Source organism: Aegilops tauschii, chromosome 1 (genome assembly GCF_002575655.3).
Source record: "Aegilops tauschii subsp. strangulata cultivar AL8/78 chromosome 1, Aet v6.0, whole genome shotgun sequence".
NCBI classification, from domain to species: domain Eukaryota; kingdom Viridiplantae; phylum Streptophyta; class Magnoliopsida; order Poales; family Poaceae; genus Aegilops; species Aegilops tauschii.
In genome coordinates, this window is record NC_053035.3 from 116,773,965 (window position 1) to 116,799,657 (window position 25,693).

The 25,693-nt window shown below is 44.6% G+C and overlaps 1 pseudogene; it reads left to right on the forward strand.

Annotated features, from left to right (window-relative positions):
* The first annotated feature begins 11,057 nt into the window (after positions 1-11,057).
* LOC109740801 (glycerophosphodiester phosphodiesterase GDPD6-like) lies at positions 11,058-14,085 on the forward strand (annotated as a pseudogene).
* Positions 14,086-25,693: the final 11,608 nt, after the last annotated feature.

The window sequence follows — 25,693 nt, forward strand, 5'->3', positions numbered from 1 at the left end:
GATCCCGTTATCAACGACATCCAATGTCCATGGTCAGGAAACCGTAACCATCTATTGATCAACGAGCTAGTCAACTAGAGGCTTACTAGGGACATGGTGTTGTCTATGTATCCACACATGTATCTGAGTTTCCTATCAATACAATTCTAGCATGGATAATAAACGATTATCATGAACAAGGAAATATAATAATAACCTATTTATTATTGCCTCTAGGGCATATTTCCAACAGTCTCCCACTTGCACTAGAGTCAATAATCTAGTCCACATCACCATGTGATTAACGCTCATAGGTCACATCACCATGTGACCAACATCCAAAGAGTTTACTAGAGTCAACAATCTAGTTCACATTACTATGTGATTAACACTCAATGAGTTCTAGTTTGATCATGTTATGCTTGTGAGAGAGGTTATTAGTCGACGGGTCTGAACCTTTCAGATCCGTGTGTGCTTTACGAATATCTATGTCATCTTGTGGATGCTACCACGCGCTATTTGGAGCCATTTCAAATAATTGCTCTACTATACGAATCCGGTTTACTACTCAGAGTCATCCAGATTAGTGTCAAAGTTCGCATCGATGTAACCCTTTACGACGAACTCCCTTTCACCTCCATAATTGAAAAAATTCCTTAGTCCACTAGGTACTAAGGATAAGTTCGACCGCTGTCATGAGATCCTTTCTCGGATCACTATTGTACCCTCTTGACCAACTCATGGCAAGGCACACTACATGTGCGGTACACAGCATAGCATACTATAGAGTCTACGTCTAAAGCATAGGGGCCGACCTTCGTCCTTTCTCTATCTTCTGCTCTGGTCAGGTCTTGAGTCTTACTCAATACTCACACCTTGTAACACAGCCAAGAACTCCTTCTTTGCTGATCTATTTTGAACTCTTTCAAAATCATGTCAAGGTGTGCGTTCTTTGAAAGTATCATCGGGCATCTTGATCTATCTCTATAGATCTTGATGCCCAATATGTAAGCAGCTTTTATCCAGATCTTCCTTTGAAAAACTCCTTTCAAACAACCCTTTATGCTTTCCAGAAATTTTACATCATTTCGGATCAACAATATGTCATTCACATATACTTATCAGAAATGTTGTAGCGCTCCCACTCACTTTATTGGAAATACAAGTTTCTAACAAACTTTGTATAAACCCAAAAACTTTGATCATCTCATCAAAGCGTACATTCCAACTCCGAGATTCTTACTCTAGTCCTTAGAAGGATTGCTAGAGCTAGCATACCTTTAGCATCCTTAGGATCGACAAAACCTTTCTGATTGTATCACATACAACCTTTCCTTATGAAAACTAGCAAGGAAACTTGTTTTGACATCCATCTGCCAGATTTCATAAATGCAGCTAATGCTAACATGATTCCGACAGACTTAAGCATCGCTACGGATGAGAAAAATCTCATCGTAGTCAACTCCTTGAACTTGTGGAAATACTCTTAGCCACAAGTCGAGCTTCATAGACGGTAACATTACCGTCCACGTCCGTCTTCTTCTTAAAGATCCATTTATCTCGGATTTCATGGCTTCCAACCATTTGTCGGAATATGGGCCCACCATCGCTTCTCCATAGCTCATAGATTTATCGTTGTCCAACAACATGACTTCCAAGACATGATCACGTACTACTCTGAAGTATTACGCATCCTCGTCGTCCTACGAGGTTTGGTAGTGACTTGATCTGAAGTTTCATGATCACTATCATAAGCTTCCACTTCAATTGGTGTTGGTGCCACAGGAACAACTTCCTGTGCCCTGCTACACACTAGTTGAAGTGACGGTTCAATAACCTTATCAAGTATCCACCATCCTCCCACTCAATTCTTTCGAGAGAAACTTTTCCTCGAGAAAGGACCCGTTTCTAGAAGCAATTACTTTTGCTTCCAGATCTGAAATAGGAGGTATACCCAACTGTTTTGGGTTTTCTATGAAGATGCATTTATCCGCTTTGGGTTCGAGCTCATCAGCCTGAAACTTTTTCACATAAGCATCGCAGCCCCAAACTTTTAAGAAACGACAACTCAGGTTTCTCTAAACGGTGTCGTCTCAACGGAATTGCGTGGTGCCCTATTTAAAGTGAATGCGGTTGTCCCTAATGCCTAACCCATAAACGATAGTGGTAATTCCATAAGAGACATCATGGCATGCACCATATCCAATAGGGTGCAGTTATGATGTTCGGACACACCATCACACTATGGTGTTCCAGGCGGTATTAATTGTGAAACACTTTCCACAATGTCTTAATTGTGTGCAAAACTCGTAACTCAGATACTCATCTCTATGATCATATCACAGACATTTTATCCTCTTGTCACGACGATCTTCAACTTCACTCTGAAATTACTTGAACCTTTCAATGATTCAGACTTGTGTTTCATCAAGTAAATACACTCAGCATCTACTCAAACCATCTGCGAAGTAAGAACATAACGATATCCACTGCATGCCTCAGCACTCATTGGACTGCATACATCAAAATGTATTACTTCCAATAAGTTGCTCTCTTGTTCCATTTTACTGAAAACGAGGCCTTTCAGTCATCTTGCCCATGTGGTATGATTTGCATGTCTCAAGTGATTCAAAATCAAGTGAGTCCAAACAATCCATCTGCATGGAGTTTCTTCATGCATATATACCAATAGACATGGTTCGCATGTCTCAATCTTTTCAAAAAACGATTGAGTCCAAAGATCCATCTACATGGAGCTTCTTCATGCGTTCTATACCAATATGACTCAAATTGCAGTGCCACAAGTATGTGGTACTATTTTATATCTTTTGGCACGAACATGTGTATCACCACGATCGAGATTCATTTTAGGTGCAAGGCCATTGAAGGTATTATTCAAATAAACAGAGTAACCATTATTCTCCTTAAATGAATAACCGTATTGCGATAAACATAATCCAATCATGCTCAACGCAAACACCAAATCTCGATAGTAGAGGGAGCATGCGATGCTTTGATCACATCAACCTTGGAAACACTTCCAACACATATCGTCATCTCACCTTTAGCTAGTCTCCGTTTATTCCGCAGCTTTTATTTCGAGTTACTAACACTTAGCAACCGAACCGGTATCTAATACCCTGGTGCTGCTAGGAGTACTAGTAAAGTACACATTCATATAATGTATATCCAATATACTTCTGTCGACCTTGCCTGCCTTCTCATTTACCAAGTATCTAGGGTAGTACTGCTTCAGTGACCGTTCCTCTCCTTACAGGAGCACTTAGTCTCGGGTTTGGGTTCAACCTTGGGATTCTTCACTAGAGCAGCAAATGACTTGCTGTTTCATGAAGTATCCCTTTTGCCCTTGCCCTTCTAGAAACTAGTGGTTTTACTAACCATCAACAATTGATGCTCCTTCTTGATTTCTACTTTCGCGGTGTCAAACATCGCGAATGGCTCAAGGATCATCATAACTATCCCTGATATGTTATAGTTCATCACGAAGCTCTACTAGCTTGGTGGCAGTGACTATGGAAAACCATCACTATCTCATCTGGGAGATTAACTCCCACTCGATTCAAGCGATTGTGGTACTCAGACAATCTGAGCACATGCTCAACGATTGAGCTTTTCTCCCTTAGTTTGCAGGCTTAAGAAACTTGTCAGAGGTCTCATACCTCTTGACATGGGCACTAGTCTGAAATCCCAATTTCAGTCTTCAGAACATCTCATATGTTCTGCGACGTTTCAAAAACGTCTTTGGTGCCACAATTCTAAACCGTTAGCAATACGCACTGAACTATCACGTAGTCATCAAAACGTGTATGTCAGATGTTTCGTAACATCTACAGACGACGCTGAGGTTCAGCACACCGAGCGGTGCATTAAGGACATAAGCCTTCTGTGCAGCAATGAGGACAATCCTTAGTTTACGGACCCAGTCCGCATAATTGCTACTACCAACTTTCAACTAAATTTTCTCTAGGAACATATCTTAAACAGTAGAACTAAAGAGCAAGCTATGACATAATTTGCAAAGACCTTTTGACTATGTTCATGATAATTGAGTTCATCCAATTAATGAACTCCCACTCAGATAGACATCCCTCTAGTCATCTAAGTGATACATGATCCGAGTCAAACTAGGCCGTGTCCGATCATCACGTGAGACGGACTAGTCATCATCGGTGAACATCTCCATGTTGATCGTATCTACTATACGACTCATGTTCGACCTTTCGGTCTCTTGTGTTCCGAGGCCATGTCTGTACATGCTAGGCTCGTCAAGTCAACCTAAGTGTTTCGCATGTGTTCCGAGGCCATGTCTGTACATGCTAGGCTCGTCAACACCCGTTGTATTCGAACGTTAGAATCTATCACACCCGATCATCACGTGGTGCTTCGAAACAACGAACCTTCGCAACGGTGCACAGTTAGGGGGAACACGTCTCTTGAAATTTTAGTGAGGGATCATCTTATTTATGCTACCGTCGTTCTAAGCAAATAAGATGCATAACATGATAAACATCACATGCAATCAAATAGTGACATGATATGGCCAATATCATCTTGCTCCTTTGATCTCCATCTTCGGGGCACCAAGATCATCTTTGTCACCGGCATGACACCATGATCTCCATCATCATGATCTCCATCATTGTGTCTTTATGAAGTTGTCACGCCGACGATTACTTCTACTTCTATGGCTAACGCGCTTAGCAATAAAGTAAAGTAATTTACATGGCGTTATTCAATGACACGCGGGTCATACAAAAATAAAGACAACTCCTATGGCTCCTGCCGGTTGTCATACTCATCGACATGCAAGTCGTGATCCCTATTACAAGAATATGATCAATCTCATACATCACATATATCATTCATCATATCTTCTGGCCATATCACATCACATAGCACATGCTGCAAAAACAAGTTAGACGTCCTCTAATTGTTGTTGCAAGTTTTTACGTGGCTTGTATAGGTTTCTAGCAAGAACGTTTCTTACCTACGTAAAACCACAACGTGATATGCCAATTTCTATTTACCCTTCATAAGGACCCTTTTCATCGAATCCGTTCCGACTAAAGTGGGAGAGACAGACACTCGCTAGCCACCTTATGCAACTAGTGCATGTCAGTCGGTGGAACCTGTCTCACGTAAGCATACGTGTAAGGTCGGTCCGGGCCGCTTCATCCCACAATGCCGCCGAAACAAGATAAGACTAGTAGCGGCAAGAAGAATTGGCAACATCTACGCCCACAACTACTTTGTGTTCTACTCGTGCATAGAAACTACGCATAGACCTAGCTCATGATGCCACTGTTGGGGAACGTAGCAGAAATTCAAAATTTTCTACGCATCACCAAGATCAATCTATGGAGTAATCTAGCAACGAGGGGAAGGGGAGTGAATCTACATACCCTTGTAGATCGCGAGCGGAAGCGTTCAAGAGAACGGGGTTGATGGAGTCGTACTCGTCGTGATCCAAATCACCGATGATCCTAGCGCCGAACGGACGACACCTCCGCGTTCAACACACGTACGGAGCAGCGACGTCTCCTCCTTCTTGATCCAGCAAGGGGGGAGGAGAGGTTGATGGAGATCCAGCAGCACGACGGCGTGGTGGTGGAAGTAGCGGGGATCCCGGCAGGGCTTCGCCAAGCGCAAGCGGGAAGGAAGAGGTGTCACGGGAGGGAGAGGGAGGCGCCAGGGCTTGTGTATTGCTGCCCTCCCTCCCCCCACTATATATAGGGCCAAGGGAGAGGGGGGGCGCAGCCTTGGCCCTTCCTCCAAGGAAGGGTGCGGCCAGGGAGGAGTCCTTTCCCCCCAAGGCACCTCGGAGGTGCCTTCCCCCTTTAGGACTCTCCTTTATCTTATCTGTTGGCGCATGGGCCTCTTGGGGCTGGTTCCCTTGGCCCATATGGGCCAAGGCGCACCCCCTACAGCCCATGTGGCCCCCCCGGGGCTGGTGGACCCCCTTGGTGGACCCCCGGACCCCTTTCGGCACTCCCGGTACAATACCGATAAAGTGCGAAACTTTTCCGGCGACCAAAATAAGACTTCCCATATATAAATCTTTACCTCCGGACCATTCCGGAACTCCTCGTGATGTCCGGGATCTCATACGGGACTCCGAACAACTTTCGGGTTACCGCATACTAATATCTCTACAACCCTAGCGTCACCGAACCTTAAGTGTGTAGACCCTACAGGTTCGGGAGACACGCAGACATGACCGAGACGACTCTCCGGTCAATAACCAACAGCGGGATCTGGATACCCATGTTGGCTCCCACATGCTCCTCGATGATCTCATCGGATGAACCACGATATCGAGGATTCAATCAATCCCGTATACAATTCCCTTTGTCTATCGGTATGTTACTTGCCCGAGATTCGATCGTCGGTATCCCGATACCTTGTTCAATCTCGTTACCGGCAAGTCTCTTTACTCGTTCCGTAACACATCATCCCGTGATCAACTCCTTGGTCACATTGTGCACATTATGATGATGTCGTACCGAGTGGGCCCAGAGATACCTCTCCGTTTACACGGAGTGACAAATCCCAGTCTCGATTCGTGCCAACCCAACAGACACTTTCGGAGATACCTGTAGTGCACCTTTATAGCCACCCAGTTACGTTGTGACGTTTGGTACACCCAAAGCATTCCTACGGTATCCGGGAGTTGCACAATCTCATGGTCTAAGGAAATGATACTTGACATTAGAAAAGCTCTGAGCAAACGAACTACACGATCTTGTGCTAGGCTTAGGTTTGGGTCTTGTCCATCATATCATTCTCCTAATGATGTGATCCCGTTATCAACGACATCCAATGTCCATGGTCAGGAAACCGTAACCATCTATTGATCAACGAGCTAGTCAACTAGAGGCTTACTAGGGACATGGTGTTGTCTATGTATCCACACATGTATCTGAGTTTCCTATCAATACAATTCTAGCATGGATAATAAACGATTATCATGAACAAGGAAATATAATAATAACCTATTTATTATTGCCTCTAGGGCATATTTCCAACACCTTTGATTCACGAATTGCTTGGAGGAACCCCGACGAGTCTTCCGGGTCGCCAGGCTCGATGGCCACCTTGTAGTCCCCTGGCAAGGCGGCACCAGATCCTTCTTAGGGATGCGAAGGTTGTTGCGTGCCGTGGAGCTCAATTCCAGATAGATGCAGACACCGCCTCGCGGCGTAGAGCCGCTGTCACCACTTGGCGGCACCGGAACGCTCCTGACACCGACTTGTGCGCGGTACGCGGCCAACACGTCATGGTAATTACGCCCCTCCCAAAACGGGTGGGTACGTGCCGTCGAAGTGTTGGATCCGGTCCACATGATCCTGGGTGAGGATCTACGGCCAAAGAGGGTTCTGGGGGCATAGGCCAGATCACCCCTTGTCGCCGACGGCAGGCGCGCCTGATACACAACAATGGTGCACATCATGGTGACTAAGCCGACGGCGGGGACTGGTGCCACTGGAACGCCCCTGATGCTCAGATGTCATCCTGACGACAGGCGCGTGTCTGGCAGCGTGCCGAAAGGAGCGATGTCCTCGGCCTCCTAGACGTTGAGGTTGCATGGCGTAGCCGTCTGCTTCTGGCCCCGCCATCGTAGCGCCAAATGACCATGGAGGTGGGAGGTTGAGGTGGACGGCTAGGGTTTGGGCGTGAATGCGGCAGCGACGGCTAAGGCTGTGGAGGCGAACATGACGGTGAAGAGAGGTGGAAGTTGCATATATGAGGAGGAGGGGGAGGTGGGTGGGCGCCGGTGGAGGCGTTAGGTGCCATTGATGGGCGCCTCTGAATCCCCACCGACGACACGTGTGGCTGACTACGTGTTGCCGAGTAGGTAACCACCTGTGTTGTTAGAGATATGACAGGCAAATCAACTCGACGAAGAACGAAGATCAAAGAGGGGACACGAGATTTTAACGTGGAAAACCCCTCCAACACGAAGGGGAAAAAACCATGGGCGTCAGCCAGCCAAACTTCACTATATCGGGGGAGGTTACAAACGTCGGGGATTTACAATTGATCAACTTATCCCGTGCGGCGGCTTACAAGAGGTATATATAACACAGGTGACCTAGGTCAATACTGATCCACTTCGGCCCAAGCCTACCGGCGACGGGCCTCGCTCCGCTCGCTCGTCAGAAGTTAGCCTCACTCTTTATACTTGAATTTGGAGCAAAACATAACATGCGTCCTTTGGCTGGTCTGACCGACGGTCTTGGACGCGTTAACACGCCACCGACGTGTATCTATGAGCACGGATACGGCGTACGACGCGGATGGCAACTACTGGCGTGTTGAGGAGTTTTTCTAAAATGCCCATCATGTCCTTTATCACAAAGGGAGACAGATCTTCGTCGTCGATGTGTTTAGGGGGTGTACCGAAGCAGAAGTGTTTTGTCTTTGCATTTTTCACTTGTGTATGTATGTGTAGAGACAGATAATATGTGAGGTTCGGAACTCGTAATCATTTTCTTCGCGTCTGCAGTCTTTTGAAACTAGGATGGATGGGCATACCCATTACCCAGCAGATCTCTACTCCTAATGAACGAGTTGGTGAATCGTCTCCGCGGTTTATTTTCGCTGGTTTTTTTCGTCTCTCCTCCCACCCTGGTCCGCGGTTTATTTTCGCTGGTTTTTTTCGTCTCTCCTCCCACCACCCCCTCCCATCCTGGTCCACTGGTTTATTTTTCTCTTCACTCTTTATTACAACCAGAACTTTCCCAACATATAAGAAATCACGAATCTAACTTCCTTAAATTATGCAAATCAATCGATTTCTTTTATTGGTTCAATTTGTCTTAGGAAACAAATAACAGTTTTTCAGGAAACAAATAATACATTTTAATCTAACTTCCTTAAATTATGCAAATCAATCGATTCCTTTTATTGGTTCAATTTATCTTAGAAAACAAATAACAGATTTTCAGGAAACAAATAATACATTTTAATCTAACTTTCCTAACTTATCTAAATCAATCGATTTCTCTTATTAGTGAAATTTGTTTTAGGAAACAAATAACAGACACGTCACAACTTTCCTCTCAATAAATAGTTTCTTAACATTTGCAAACTTTCCTAATCAGACACGTCACAAACGGGCAGGTACTGATATCACGTTACCAAACAATAAAACCCCATTTGCATAGAAATCAGTTCAAAAATCCTAACTTTCCTAAATTTTTACCTTTCCTTGATAACAACCAATATTTCCTATGTTTTCCACCTATTGAAGGAAATCACCCCTCCATCGATATTAGCATTTTTTTGAACTGAGATCTCCGGATTATGATTTTTTTTTTGTGATTCTTTCCAATTGTGACCTCTCCTTCCACTCTTGCTCCTTCTCGCATAAACACCTCCACCACAGCCAGGTGACACCGCCCCAGACCTCCTGCCTCTCCACACCTTCTCCGCCACCTCCTTCTCAGACTCCATTAACAATCCTTCCGCCACATTTGTCCACGGCGGTGTCGAGGGCATGGCGCAGCAGCGTACCAGCGGTAGAACAGCGCATAGCAGCAGGAAGCAACACGCAGCAGGCGAGGCGAGCAGCCGACGGTGGAGGGCAGAGATGCGGTCGGCGTGGCTGAGGGGGCGGCCGGCAGAAGATGGCCACGACTGGAGGCGGCGCGAGGTAGGGGCGCGACAGCGGGGCGAGCGAAGGGATAGGCGGCAGTAGACGGGGCGAGCGCAGCCAGCGAGAGTGGGCGCGCGGCCAGGGTGTGTGTCGCGCGGGGCAAAGTGATGCGGTGGCTGCGGCGAGCGCGACGGCAGTGGCGGGCGCGACCGACGCGGTGTAGCACGGGCGTGGGCATGGAGAGGGAGTGGCCCCGCGGGCGCGGAAGAAGAGCGGCAGGCTCGGGCATGGGCGTGCATAGGAGCGGGCATGTGCCACGGGGTCAATCCAAGGAGCTCGGTGGCTACCCCTGCAATGGCCATGGCGGACGGTGGTTCTCAGCCACGGCGAAATACCTAACGAGAGCAAACGAGAGGGGAAACAGGGGAAAGGCAAGAGGAGATCATGGCGGTGTCAATGGCGCCCTAGGGGAAGACATGGGAGCTCGGGGCGGCGCGGATCGAACGGCAATGTCGCGGTGGCCCAAGGTTGAGGAAGACGACAGCGACGTCGATGCGGGGGTGCTGGACTTGATCTCGTAGGCGCAGACGAAGTGGCGAAGGCGTTCAGAGCTCCTCGACAAGCTCCTAGCCCGCAGGGAGGGCAGTGGCCATGTGGACGGGGTCGGTCATGGTGGCCGTGGCGTCTGACTTCGTCCAGATCGACGGGATCGAGCGAGCGAGGAGGAGAAGTGGATTTGGGAGGGGGCGTCGAGGAGGAGTGAGGCCATGGGGGCAGGGAAGGAAGGGCGTCACCCTTATCCATTCCCCTTCGATGCCAGCGAGGTGGTCGGGCGGGAGCCCGGCTCTGTAGCGACGCGGCTCGGGGAACAGGAGAAGATGACCGCGCGGGGACTGGACCGCTGAGCCGGTTCGGTGGCAAGGCCCGGGGGCAGGGCGAATGCCCTTTTACATCGTCCTTTTGGTTTTTAATGTATTCTAATCTGTTTCTCCTTTTTAACACCATTTTCTATTTATTTTTATCAACTAAATGATCTCTACTCCTAATATCTCAGTTGGTAGTCTCCGTTTCGGGTTTATTTTCGTCCCACCTCCCGAGTGAGGGGGAGGGGGAGGAAGAGTGAGGAAGAGGGGGTGTGTGAGAGAATTTGATGGTAAAAAAGATCGTCAATGTCACTTAATATGTATGCGAATATTAAATGTAATATTAACATAATTAATATTGAACTTTTAAATTTAATGTGGCCTCGTTGCAACGCACATGCGTTCTTCTAGTTCCTCATAGGATGTGACCCTATGCAATTAGTGAACCCAGCGGCTTTCATTGACCGCTGAAATCGTTGCTGACAGCAAACTTGTCGACACCCATGCAACCCTGCTGTACCGGGCGACGGACGACGACTCTGCGATAGGTACGGGACAGCCGGAGGAATTCCGACTCCAATCGACTTCATTCCCCTTCCGAAAATCAAAGAAGCAGCAGAAAGAAATGCAGGGGCAGCAGCTCACGCCATGTCCAAATCCAAATCCAAATAGCGTCGCCACTTACAAGACTTTTTTGGGTGTGTCGCTCTCAAAGGAATATTCCGTGCCCGGCCACCGCTTCTTAAAAGCTTCTCTGACTCTGACTCCATAGGCGGAGGAGGAGGCTACGCGTAAGGAGGAGAAGGAAGCAAGGAGGGAGGCAGCAGAAGCACCATGGATTCCCTCTGTAAGTGCCATACCATGGCTTCACTCTCTCTCTCTCTGAATAATGCATAGATTTGATGCAAGATGATCTTGCTATTTTGAATCTGAATTTGATGATCTTACTATTTTGAATCTCGGAGTAGCGCAACTTCATATGGCAAAGATGGAATTTGTATCAAATTGGTTCGTCAGAATCTTCAGTATTTGCTTAGTTTCAAGATCCTATAAACTGAATGCATTCTCTGACAGGGCACGCCTCCGTCATTGTCCTTGTGCTCCTATTCATTGGAGGATCCGATGCCAACCCAGCCGCCCGTCGCCACAGTCAGCTGGATGTAAACCACAAGAAGCAGCCACTACAGACATTCAGGCCTTACAACATTGCCCACAGGGGTTCCAATGGCGAAATACCCGAGGAGACAGCTGCGGCATATTTGGTAACCAGCAATTTACTCCTCAATTACTTGCCCTTCCTTCTATGTTGCATCAGCTTCAGATGGTAGTAGTATACTTTAGTGCCACGTCAAATTCAACTGTTACTCCCTCTGTCCGGAATTACTCGCATAAATGGATGTATATAGACGTATTTTTAGTTCTAGATACATCCATTTCTATCCATTTCTGTGACAAGTAATACGGAATGGAGGGAGTATTGGGTATTGACCCTAATAGTCTTCAGTACCCGAGAAGACTATAGTATAGCACATTCCACATGCCCAACTATGATGAAAGGACGTGTATGCTGAAGAATATCCCGAAGATCATGTCATGTCCAGATTGTTAGCATGTTTTTTAAACTGGTGGAGATTCTATGAAGACTGAAATCCAATATCTTAATGCAAGCCTGATTTTTTAAAAACCGAACCTGAATATATTTGTGCAATGTTTATGGCAGAGGGCTATCGACGAAGGTACAGACTTCATTGAGACTGATATACTTGCATCAGAGGACGGTCATCTGATATGTTTTCATGATGTAACACTGGATAACACAACCGACATCGCCAGCCGTACTGAGTTCGCTGGCAGGAAGAGAACCTATGAAGTCCAGGGAGTAAATATGACTGGTTGGTTTACCGGTATGTGAAACTGTGTCTCAAGCTTCTTTTGTTGCTAACTTTCTATTTCTAACATTTTTTGGTCGAGAATCTACTTCTGACTTTTGGAGTTCTTTTTTCCTCCAGTGGATTTTACACTAAGAGAACTGAAATCACTGAGGGTGAAACAGCGCTTCAGTTTCAGGGATCAACAGTATAATGGTATTACTTTTGTCTTGTCTATTTCTTGCTTTCTTATTTTTTAATGCAGTTTACTGCCCTTAAATATGACTCTCATGTTTGCCATCAACAATGAAATAAAATCATATTAGTCTCAATCGTGTGTAATTCGGATGCCTTATACATTTTTAGTTATTACCTCCGATCCATAATAAGTGTTGCAATTTTGAACTAACCCCAGTTCAAAACTGCGGTACTTATTTTGGATCGGAGGGAGTACTATTTAATGTCCTTTTAAATACATAACTCTTGTTTCTTTGCTACTGCTAATAGTGTTCTCCTACTATATTGCAGGGAAGTACAATATTCTTACATTTGATGAGTTTATCTTGATTGCACTTCATGCTGACAGGGTGGTCGGAATATACCCAGAGATCAAGAATCCTATTTTCATCAACCAGCATGTAGGTGATTTCAACCTGACAAACTCCTGGAACACATTGTTTACTTAACAAATGAACCAACTTTAATGTCTACTGATTTCTTGAATATTTTTCCACAATATGATTTTTGAATAAACATGCAGGTCAAGTGGTCAGGTGGCAAGAAGTTTGAGGACAAGTTTGTCGAGACGCTTCTCAAGTATGGCTACAAAGGCAAATATATGTCTGAAGATTGGCTCATGAAGCCGCTATTCATCCAATCCTTTGCTCCAACTTCACTAATTTACATCTCAAACATCACAAATGCTCCAAAACTACTTCTAATAGACGAAACCACAGTTCCAACTCAAGATACCAACCAGGTAAGATCAGCAGTAAGCCCTACTTTTTTTTTGTACCAAGTTCATCACCCGAAAACTCCTAGTTTTCAAAGACCATTTCTAACCTGCAGTCATACTATGAAATAACTTCGAACGGCTATCTCGCGTTCATAAGGAAGTATGTAATTGGGATTGGGCCATGGAAGGATACAATTATCCCCCCAGAGAATAATCATTTAGGCCCTGCAACCGATCTTGTGGCACGGGCACATGCTCTGAATCTTCAGGTGAGCAAGTTATACATGTACATATACATATGCCAGGTCATAGATGAACAGTACCTTGCTGAATCATGGTGGCGTTCCAGGTGCATCCATACACATTCAGAAATGAGAACTCATACCTGCACTTCAACTTCCATCAAGACCCTTATGCTGAATATGAGTACTGGCTCAGAGAGATCGGAGTCGACGCACTGTTCACCGATTTTACCGGCAGCTTGCACAAGTACCTGGAGTGGACAGCTCCACACCAAAACAAAGAAAAGAAGTGCAGAGGACCTCCTGCATGAGATCGCCAAGACGCTGAAGTTTGATGCTCACTAAAGCTTTGGTTGCCAAGTCTGTATACCTCCTCCCTTTGAGGGGCTATTTCATTGTTGTCGGTACCGAGAAAATGGACTGGTTAATACCATTCTATGTAATTGCTTCGTACAGATCACGGGAAGTGGCAACTGTAGAGCATCATGGAGTTCCAAAAAACCTTCATTTAGTGAAAAATTTCTTCCCATTTTGGCGGGACATGCCAACGCTTTTAAAACTGGATAATTTGGCATGCGGTCTGAATCGTTTTCCTGAGCATAGGCGAGGAGGCGGCCGACTCAGTAACCCTAGCCGCGACCGGTCATCTGGGCTGTAGAATCATTTTTCATACTATGTTGATATGGTCTTGAACTCAAGACCTCCTAACTCTGATACCACATTGAATTCATGCTCTAACCAATTCAATCAAAAATTCGAATTTGTAAAGAGAGGCGGGCAATATATTTTAACAATGTGTTTCATAGTTGTCAGACGACGGCTCGTTATGTGTTTGAGCCTGGTTGGGCTGACATTTAATTATGCCTGCGTTAGTTCTTTTTGTCGGTATGGTCTTACTTAGTGGGTGGAGAGAGTTGTTGGGTGGGTCAACGTGATGTTGTAACACATCGCAACGTTGGTGGCCACTGATAGTGTTCATATTAGCCCCATACAAACACCATGATTACCTGCTAGTAGGCTCATACCTCCTCGAGCAGGAAACACACTCTTAGAAACGGCTCCCACCAACGACCCCCAAGGTCCCGAGCCACTACGGCCCACCATCCCTAAGGAGCTTAGTAACTTGGTAAATAGATACGGTTCGTGTCATTGTCAACTCACTGTTAGGTTGATCTCCTTCTCGTGTGGGCCCAACGGCCCATCGGACCCTTGATCCGCGCCTTGATCGGGGGCGCTCAACCCACCTATGGTTGACGCCCCCCTGTCGCGGGCTATATAAAGAGGTGGGGGCTGGGGCACGCACTACGAGGTTGGTCGCGCAGCCGCTAACCCCACCGACAAAACCTACTGATCTAGGTTAGCCCTGCAGTGACGGAAAGCACCGCCACTGCTCTCTCCACAGCCGCCACAACTCCACCATGGCCAACGGCTCGGGCTCCTCGAGCCAAGCAGAAGGTAGACCACTGTCACATCTTTACCCTAGATGATCCAAGGAGTTTAACAATGGTGTCAGAGCCATCTAGGGTTCTAGATTAGTTTTCGGTGGCAAAAAAATCACAGAGATGATCCCCCTCCTAACACTAACCCTAAGAGAGACAGAGGGAAAAGAGTTCATCCATCGGAAAAGTGTGCCGCCGTCGAGCCGCCCCGTTCCTCTCGATCCGGATGGGCATCGGCAATCCGAACCGTTCGAAAGAAGAACACGGGCAGTGGGGTGCACTACGCCTTCTCCATCGCCGAAAGCATGGATTACAGTTACCGGACGGCCGCGCGGTCGCCGGCAAAGGGCGCCGCCGTTGAACCGCTTGACGACGGTGCTCCCACCTACGGATGCACGCACGCGCCGGCAAGGGGGACAAGGGGGGCGCCGCCGCATCGGAGAGCTGTCGTCGGGCACGCATGGGGTTAGAGGAGGGGCCACAGCCGTGCCCTTCTCTCGCTCTCTCGCAGGGGCGGTGGTGGATGGGAGAAAAAAAGGAGAAAGGAAAGGGAGCTCGCGCGGCGCAGCGACTGGCGCGGCGCGGTGGCCCGGCGTGCAGGAGTGAGGCGTACAGAGGTGAGAGAAGAGGAAAGTGGCTAGGGTTCTCTCAAGTGGCGCTGGATCGGGCGTTTTTGTTCAGCCGACCTGCGTGCTGGGCCGTCGGATGGAATCCGATGGCCAGGCCGCAAACCCCAAGCCGCCGCTGGGCCGAAAGGGGAAGAGGCCGGCTCGCGTGCGCCGGGCTGCAGCTGCTGGCGGGCGCTGGGCCGGGCCGTTTTCGGCCAGGGCGACGCGTTGACGCACTGAGCGCACGCGAATGGCAGGCCGTGGGCCGGGCTGAGAGCAGGTCGCAGACCAGGCCGATTATTATTATTATTATTATTATTATTTTCAGAAGCATATTTTGTCCAGATTTTGGTCAATTTTTTATATAGCTTTTTCTTTTTTCTATTCAAATTAATCCAACAAAAATTTGTCTAGAAAATAAAAAAGTAAAAGAAATACTTCTGAAAAATAAAAATTTCATGAATTTTTTATTCATGTTTTTCCGCTGCAAATAAATAAAAGTGCTCTTTTAAAAGTAAATAAAACAAAAGTAAAATTAAATTTTATAGAGCATGTTCAAGTGATTATTGAAACAATTATGATCCTATTATTTTTATGACCAACGTTGTTAATAATATGATCATGATTTGTTATTGTTATAAAAGGTGCATTTATTTCTACTTTTGCCCAATGGTGATATAGATTTAATTGCATAAACAGTTGTATGTTTTAATTTTGACCAATGTTGGATTAATGCATGCAATTGTTGTTATGATCTCACTAAATTGTGGTTTCGGGAGGGTACCACTTGATGAGTTGCCTCAAGAATGTTCCAACCCTCAGAGGTGATAACTACACTGAGTGGAGAAAGAAAGTTGACTTGGCTTTTGTCGAGGTGGACTGGGTTGTGGACACTCCACAGCCGGTCAAACTAGCAGAGCCAGTCAGAGGTGCAAAAGAAGATGATGCTGCTTGGGAGAATAAGAAAAAGGATCATGCTCCAGTGGAGATGTTATATTCCATCGAAAACCAAAAGTGGGTCAATGCCAATAAAAAGTGCACGACTTTCATAAAGAACACAATTGAGAACGCTATTGTGGGCTCAATTGCAGAGTGTACTTCCGTAGGGGAGTTTCTTGAAAAGATAAAGAGCCAGTTCACTGGTTCTTCAAAGATATATGCTACCCAGTTGCTAAAGCAGCTGGTGACAGAAAAGTACATAGGCGGTGGACATGGCATAAGAGAGCACATCCTCAGGATGAGCAACATGGCAGCTAAGTTTAAACCCATGAATGAGGATTTGGAGCTCAAGCCTGCACTACTTGTTCACCTGGTCATGGCTTCACTGTCAAAAGAGTTTGACACTTTTGTTGTCAACTACAACATGTCGCCTGGAAAACGAGACATTGAAAATACTATAGCCATGTTGTGCAAGAAGAGGAAAGACTTAAAACCTCATATGGTGGTTCTCTGAATTATGTGAGGGATAATAAGAAAAAGAACTACAATCAATGTGGCAAAGGTTCTCCTTCAAAGCCACATGGAAAAGCTTCCACGCACCATCAGCATCAGCAAAAGTCTTTTCCAGTGGACAAAGGCACATGTCTCCATTGTAAGCAGACTGGGCACTACAAGAAAGATTGCCCTGTTTGGCTGAAGTCAATAATGGCAAAGAGAAGTAACAACATTGTTTACTTTGTAAATGAATCCTTGTATACACAGTTTTCGAAATCTACTTGGTGGATTGACTCGGGTTCAACCATTCATGTTGCAAATTCATTACAGGGATTCCATTCGACGCGGACTATGCAAAGAAGCAAAAGATGCATTGAGGTTGCAAATGGAGTTCAAGCAGAAATTGAAGCTGTCACGACATATCCCTGGAGTTAGCTGATGGATTCACGCTTCTGCTTAGAGATGTTTTATATGTTCCTTCATGTCACAGAAACTTGATTAGTGTTTCCTGTTTGGACAAAGATCATTATGAATGTTATTTTGGACATGGCAAGTGTGCCATATTGTTTAATAATGCTTATGTGGGTGATGCTTTACTTCACAATGAGCTTTATTTATTATCACTGCGCGAAAAAGTGTATTCTGTGTGTAATGTGAATGAGCATGTTTCCCCGTCAAATAAAGAACAAAAGAAAAGAAAGATAACTCACGACTCGTCGGAATTATGCCACTGTCGCTTGGGCCATATTTCGAAGGGGAGAATAGAAAGACTAGTTAAAAATGAAATTCTTCCTCCATTAGGGTTCTCAGACTTAGAACAATGCATAGATTTCATTAAAGGAAAGTATGTAAAACAAATCAAGAAGGGTGCAAACCGTAGCACAGGAACACTAGAAATCATTCACACTGACATTTGTCGAACATTTCCGGTGAAAAGTGTGGATGGCTATGACTCGTTCATAACATTCACAGACGATTACTCCCGATATGGTTACATTTATCCAATGAAAGAAAGATCTTAAGCGTTGGATAAATTTAAGATATTCAAAGGTGAAGTTGAAAATCAACATGATAAAAGAATAAAGATAGTCAGATCTGACCGTGGGGGGGGGGGGGGGTACTATGGTCGGCTGATACGTCTCCGTCGTATCTACTTTTCCTAACGCTTTTACTCTTGTTTTGGACTCTAATTTGCATGATTTGAATGAAACTAACCCGGACTGACGCTGTTTTCAGCAGAACTACCATGGTGTTGTTTTTATGCAGAAATAAAAGTTCTCGGATTGGAACGAAACTTTGCGATGATATTTTATACAATAAAAGAGAATTACTGGAGTCAGGAACCACCGGAGGAGGGCACCTGGGTGGGCACAACCCACCAGGGCGTGCCCAGGTGGGTTGTCCCCACCTGGTAGCCCTGCAGACCCTGAAACCGACGCTATAAAATCCTATTTTTCCAGAAAAAAACCTGGGAGAAAGAATTATCCTGTTCCACGAGACAGAGCTGCTGTCACCTCCTGTTCTTCATCGGGAGGCCAGATCGGGAGTCCGTTTGGGGCTCCGGAGAGGGGGATCTTCGATCTTCGTCATCACCAACCTTTCTCCATCGCCAATTCCATGATGCTCTCCACCAGGAGTGAGTAATTCCTTCGTAGGCATATAATCGAGTTAGTTTTGTTAGGGCTTGATCCCTAGTATCCACTATGTTCTGAGATTGATGTTGCTATGACTTTGCCATGCTTAATGCTTGTCACTTTGGGCCCGGGTGCCATGATTTCAGATCTGAACCGTTTATGTTATCACCATTATATCTATGTTCTAGATCCGATCTTGCAAGCTATAGTCACCTACTACGTGTTATGATCCGGCAACCCCGGAGTGACAATAGTCGGGACACTTCCCGGTGATGACCGTAGTTTGAGGAGTTCATGTATTCATCGTGTGTTAATGCTCTGTTCCGGTTCTCTATTAAAAGGAAGCATTAATATCCCTTAGTTTCCAATAGGACCCCGCTGCCACGGGAGGGTAGGACAAAAGATGTCATGCAAGTTCTTTCCATAAGCACGTATGAATATTTATGGAATACGTGCCTACATTATATTTATGAACTCAAGCTAGTGCCGTATCGCCCTAGGTTATAACTGTCACATGATGAATATCATCCAACAAATTGCCGATCCAATGCCTACGGTTTTCCTACATATTGATCTTGCCAAGTTACTACTGCTATTGTTACTGTTGCACTCGCTACAAAATCACTACTATCACTGTTACCGTTACTATTGCTGTTGCTACTACTATCAAAACTATCATACTACTTTGCTACTGATCACTTTGCTGCAGATAATTAATCTCCAGGTGTGGTTGAATTGACAACTCAACTGCTAATACCTACAAATATTCTTTTGGCTCCCCTTGTGTCGAATCTATAAATTTGGGTTGAATACTCTACCCTCGAAAACTGTTGCGATCCCCTATACTTGTGCTTTATCAAGACCTTTTTCTGGCTCCATTGCCGGGGAGCATAGCTATATTTGTTGAGTCACTTGGGATTATTATCAATTTATCACTATGAAGAATCTGAAGGATGCTAAGACTAAGATTTTCCCTCTAAGACGTGGGGAGGTAAGGAACTGCCATCCAGTTCTTCTTTTGATTCTCCTTCTGTTATAAGTAAAATTGCAACACCACCACATGCTATTAATCCTGATATGTCGCAAGTTATTGATGATGCTACTTCCGCTGTGAATGATGTTTATGATGATGCTAGTACCTTTCTTGATAATAATGTGCGACTAGGTGAATTTCTTGATGAACAAATTGCTAGAACTAAAGCTTTTGAGAATGCTGGAACTGATGAAACTGATGAAGAACTTGAAACTAAAAATCTTGAAACACCTATTAGAACTAGTCCTCCTAGATATGAATTGCCTAAGGTACCAGAAGGTTATGTTATGGGTGAGGAGGTAACTAGAGATATTTTTCCTTGTAAGGATAGAGATGATCTAGAGAAATTATTATGCAAGTATAAAGAAAAATCTTTGAATGCTAAAATGAAATGTGATCCTAAGTTTGCTACTTCACCTATCTTTTTTTACGATAAGGATTATGAATTCTCTGTCGACCCAGAGTTGATTACTTTGGTTGAATCTGATCCTTTCCATGGTTATGAAACTGAAACTGTTGTGGCACATCTCACTAAGTTGAATGACATAGCCACCCTTTTTGCTCAAGATGAGAAGATTCACTATTATTATATTCTCAAATTATTTCCGTTCTCATTAAAGGGTGATGCTAAAGCTTGGTACAATACACTTGCTCCTGGTTGTGTGCGTAGTCCCCAGGATATGATTTATTACTTCTCTAAAAAATATTTTTCTGCTCATAAGAAACAAGCTGCCTTACAGGAAATATTTAACTTTGTGCAAATTGAAGAAGAGAGTCTCCCACAAGCTTGGGGGAGGCTTCTCCAATTGCTTAATGCTTTGCATGATCATCTGTTGGGGAACGTAGTAATTTCAAAAATTTCCTACGCACACGCAAGATCATGGTGATGCATAGCAAGGAGAGGGGAGAGTGTGTCCACGTACCCTCGTCGACCGAAAGCGGAAGCGTTAGCACAACGCGGTTGATGTAGTCGTACGTCTTCACGATCCGACCGATCAAGTACCAAACGCACGACACCTCCGAGTTCAGCACACGTTCAGCTCGATGACGTCCCTTGAACTCCGATCCAGCCGAGCTTTGAGGGAGAGTTCCGTCAGCACAACGGCGTGGTGACGATGATGATGTTCTACCGACGCAGGGCTTCGCCTAAGCACCGCTACGATATTATCGAGGTGGATTATGGTGGAGGGGGGCACCGCACACGGCCAAGAGATCAAGAGATCAATTGTTGTGTCTCCAAGGGGTGCCCCCTCCCCGTATATAAAGGAATGGAGGAGGGGGAGGGCCGGCCCTCTCTATGGCGTGCCCTAGGAGGAGTCCTACTCCCACCGGGAGTAGGATTCCCCCCCTTCCAAGTAGTAGGAGTAGGAGTCAAGGAAAGGGGAAAGAGAAGAGAAGGAAGGAGGGGGCGCAGCCCCTCCCCCTACTCCAATTCGGACTAGGCCTTGGGGGGCGCGCAGCCTCTCCTCTCTCTTTCCCCTAAAGCCCAATAAGGCCCATATACTCCGTGGCGAATTCCTGTAACTCTCCGGTACTCCGAAAAATACCCGAATCACTCGGAACCTTTCTGATGTCCGAATATAGTGGTCCAATATATCGATCTTTACGTCTCGACCATTTCGAGACTCCTCGTCATGTCCTCAATCTCATCCGGGACTCCGAACTACCTTCGGTACATCAAATCACATAAACTCATAATATAACCGTCATCGAACTTTAAGCGTGCGGACCCTACGGGTTCGAGAACTATGTAGACATGACCGAGACACGTCTCCGGTCAATAACCAATAGCGGAACCTGGATGCTCATATTGGCTCCCACATATTCTACGAAGATCTTTATCGGTCAGACCGCATAACAACATACGTTGTTCCCTTTGTCATCGGTATGTTACTTGCCCGAGATTCGATCATCGATAACTCAATACCTAGTTCAATCTCGTTATCGGCAAGTCTCTTTACTCGTTCCGTAATACATCATCCCGCAACTAACTCATTAGTTGCAATGCTTGCAAGGCTTATAGTGATGTGCATTACCGAGTGGGCCCAGAGATACCTCTCCAACAATCGGAGTGACAAATCCTAATCTCGAAATACGCCAACCCAACAAGTACCTTCGGAGACACCTGTAGAGCACCTTTATAATAACCCAGTTACGTTGTGACGTTTGGTAGCACACAAAGTGTTCCTCCGGTAAACGGGAGTTGCATAATCTCATAGTCATAGGAACATGTATAAGTCATGAAGAAAGCAATAGCAGAATACTAAACAATCGTGTGCTAAGCTAACGGAATGGGTCAAGTCAATCACATCTTTCTCCTAATGATGTGATCCCGTTAATCAAATGACAACTCATGTCTATGGCTAGGAAACATAACCATCTTTGATCAACGAGCTAGTCAAGTAGAGGCATACTAGTGACACTATGTTTGTCTATGTATTCACACAAGTATTATGTTTCCGGTTAATACAATTCTAGCATGAATAATAAACATTTATCATGATATAATGAAATAAATAATAACTTTATTATTGCCTCTAGGGCATATTTCCTTCAGTCTCCCACTTGCACTAGAGTCAATAATCTAGTTCACATCACCATGTGATTTAATACCAATAGTTCACATCACCATGTGACTAACACCCATAGTTCACATCGTCATGTGACCAACACCCAAAGGGTTTACTAGAGTCAATAATCTAGTTCACATCGCTATGTGATTAACACCCAAAGAGTACTAAGGTGTGATCATGTTTTGCTTGTGAGACAAGTTTAGTCAACGGGTCTGCCACATTCAGATCCGTGTGTATTTTGCAAATTTCTATGTCAACAATGCTCTGCACGGAGCTACTCTAGCTAATTGCTCCCACTTTCAATATGTATCCAGATTGAGACTTAGAGTCATCTGGATCAATGTCACAATTTGCATCGACGTAACCCTTTACGACGAACCTTTTTGTCACCTCCATAATCGAGAAACATATCCTTATTCCACTAAGGATAATTTTGACCGCTGTCCAGTGATCTACTCCTAGATCACTATTGTACTCCCTTGCCAAAATCAATGTAGGGTCTACAATAGATCTGGTACACAGCATGGCATACTTTATAGAACCTATGGCTGAGGCACAGGGAATGACTTTCATTATCTTTCTATCTTCTGCCGTGGTCGGGCTTTGAGTCTTACTCAATTTCACACCTTGTAACAGAGGCAAGAACTCTTTCTTTGACTGTTCCATTTTGAACTCTTCAAAATCTTGTCAAGGTATGTACTCATTGAAAAACTTATCAAGCGTCTTGATCTATCTCTATTGATCTTGATGCTCAATATGTAAGCAGCTTCACCGAGGTCTTTCTTTGAAAAACTCCTTTCAAACACTCCTTTATGTTTTGCAGAATAATTCTACATTATTTCCGATCAACAATATGTCATTCACATATACTTATCAGAAATGCTGTAGTGCTCCCACTCACTTTCTTGTAAATACAGGCTTCACCGCAAGTCTATATAAAACTATATCCTTTGATCAACTTATCAAAGCGTATATTCCAACTCCGAGATGCTTGCACCAGTCCATAGATGGATCGCTGGAGCTTGCATATTTTGTTACCACCTTTAGGATTGACAAAACCTTCTGGTTGCATCATATACAACTCTTCTTTAATAAATCCATTAAGGAATGCAGTTTTGTTTATCCATTTGCCAGATTTCATAAAATGCGGCAATTGCTAACATGATTCGGACAGACTTAAGCATAGATATGAGTGAGAAACTCTCATCGTAGTCAACACATTGAACTTGTCGAAAACCTTTTGCGACAATTCTAGCTTTGTAGATAGTAACACTACTATCAGCGTCCGTCTTCCTCTTGAAGATCCATTTAATCTCAATGGCTCGCCGATCATTGGGCAAGTCAATCAAAGTCCATACTTTGTTCTCATACATGGATCTCATCTCAGATTTCATGGACTCAAGCCATTTCGCGGAATCTGGGCTCATCATCGCTTCCTCATAGTTCGTAGGTTCGTCATGGTCAAGTAACATGACCTCCAGAACAGGATTACCGTACCACTCTGGTGCGGATCTCACTCTGGTTTACCTACGAGGTTCGGTACTAACTTGATTTGAAGTTACATGATCATCATCATTAGCTTCCTCACTAATTGGTGTAGTAGTCACAGGAACAGATTTCTGTGATGAACTACTTTCCAATAAGGGAGCAGGTACAGTTACCTCATCAAGTTCTACTTTTCCTCCCACTCACTTCTTTCGAGAGAAACTCCTTCTCTAGAAAGGATCCATTCTCAGCAACGAATATCTTGCTTTCGGATCTGTGATAGAAGGTGTACCCAACATTTTCTTTTGGGTATCCTATGAAGACGCACTTCTCCGATTTGGGTTTGAGCTTATCAGGTTGAAACTTTTTCACATAAGCATTGCAAACTCAAACTTTAAGAAACGACAACTTTGGTTTCTTGCCAAACCACAGTTCATATGGTGTCGTCTCAACGGATTTAGATGGTGCCGTTTTAACGTGAATGCAGCTGTCTCTAATGCATAACCCCAAAACGATAGTGACAAATCGGTAAGAAACATCATAGATTGTACTATATTCAATAAAGTACGGTTATGACGTTCGGACACGCCATTATGCTGTGGTGTTCCAGGTGGCATGAGTTTGTGAAACTATTCCACATTGTTTTAATTAAAGGCCAAACTCGTAACTCAAGTATTTTATCTCTGCGATCTTATCATAGAAACTTTTATTTTCTTGTTACGATGATTCTCCACTTCACTCTGAAATTCTTTGAACTTTTCAAATGTTTCAGACTTGTGTTTCATCAAGTAGATATACCCATATCTGCTCAAATCATCTGTGAAGGTCAGAAAATAACGATACTTGCCGCTAGCCTTAACACTCATCGGACCGCATACATCAGTATGTATTATTTCCAATAAGTCAGTTGCTCGCTCCATTGTTCCGGAGAACGGAGTCTTAGTCATCTTGCCCATGAGGCATGGTTCGCAAGCATCAAGTGATTCATAATCAAGTGATTCCAAAAGTCCATCAGCATGGAGTTTCTTCATGCGCTTTACACCAATATGACCTAAATGGCAGTGCCACAAATAAGTTGCACTATCATTATTAACTTTGCATCTTTTGGCTTCAATATTATGAATATGTGTATCACTATGATCGAGATCCAACGAACCATTTTCATTGGGTGTGTAACCATATAAGGTTTTATTCATGTAAATAGAACAACAATTATTCTCTAACTTAAATGAATAACCGTATTGCAATAAACATGATCAAATCATATTCATGCTCAACGCAAACACCAAATAACACTTATTTAGGTTCAACACTAATCCCGAAAGTTATATGGATTGTGCGATGATGATCACATCAATCTTGGAACTACTTCCAACACACATCGTCACTTCATCCTTAACTAGTCTCTGTTCATTTTGCAACTCCTGTTTTAAGTTACTACTCTTAGCAACTAAACCAGTATCAAATACTGAGGGGTTGCTATAAACACTAGTAAAGTACACATCAATAACATGTATATCAAATATACTTTTGTTCACTTTTCCATCCTTCTTATCCGCTAATTTTTTGAGGTAGTTCTGCTTCCAGTGACCAGTCCTTTTGCAGTAGAAGCACTTAGTCTCAGGCTTAGGACCAGACTTGGGCTTCTTCACTTGAGCAGAAACTTGCCTGCCGTTCTTCTTGAAGTTCCCCTTCTTCCCTTTGCCCTTTTCTTGAAACTAGTGGTCTTGTCAACCATCAACACTTGATGTTTTTCTTGATTTCTACCTTCGTCGATTTCAGCATCACGAAGAGCTCGGGAATTACTTTCATCATCCCTTGCATACTATAGTTCATCACGAAGTTCTACTAACTGGGTGATGGTGACTAGAGAATTCTGTCAATCACTATTTTATCTAGAAGATTAACTCCCACTTGATTCAAGCGATTGTAGTACCCAGACAATCTGAGCACATGCTCAC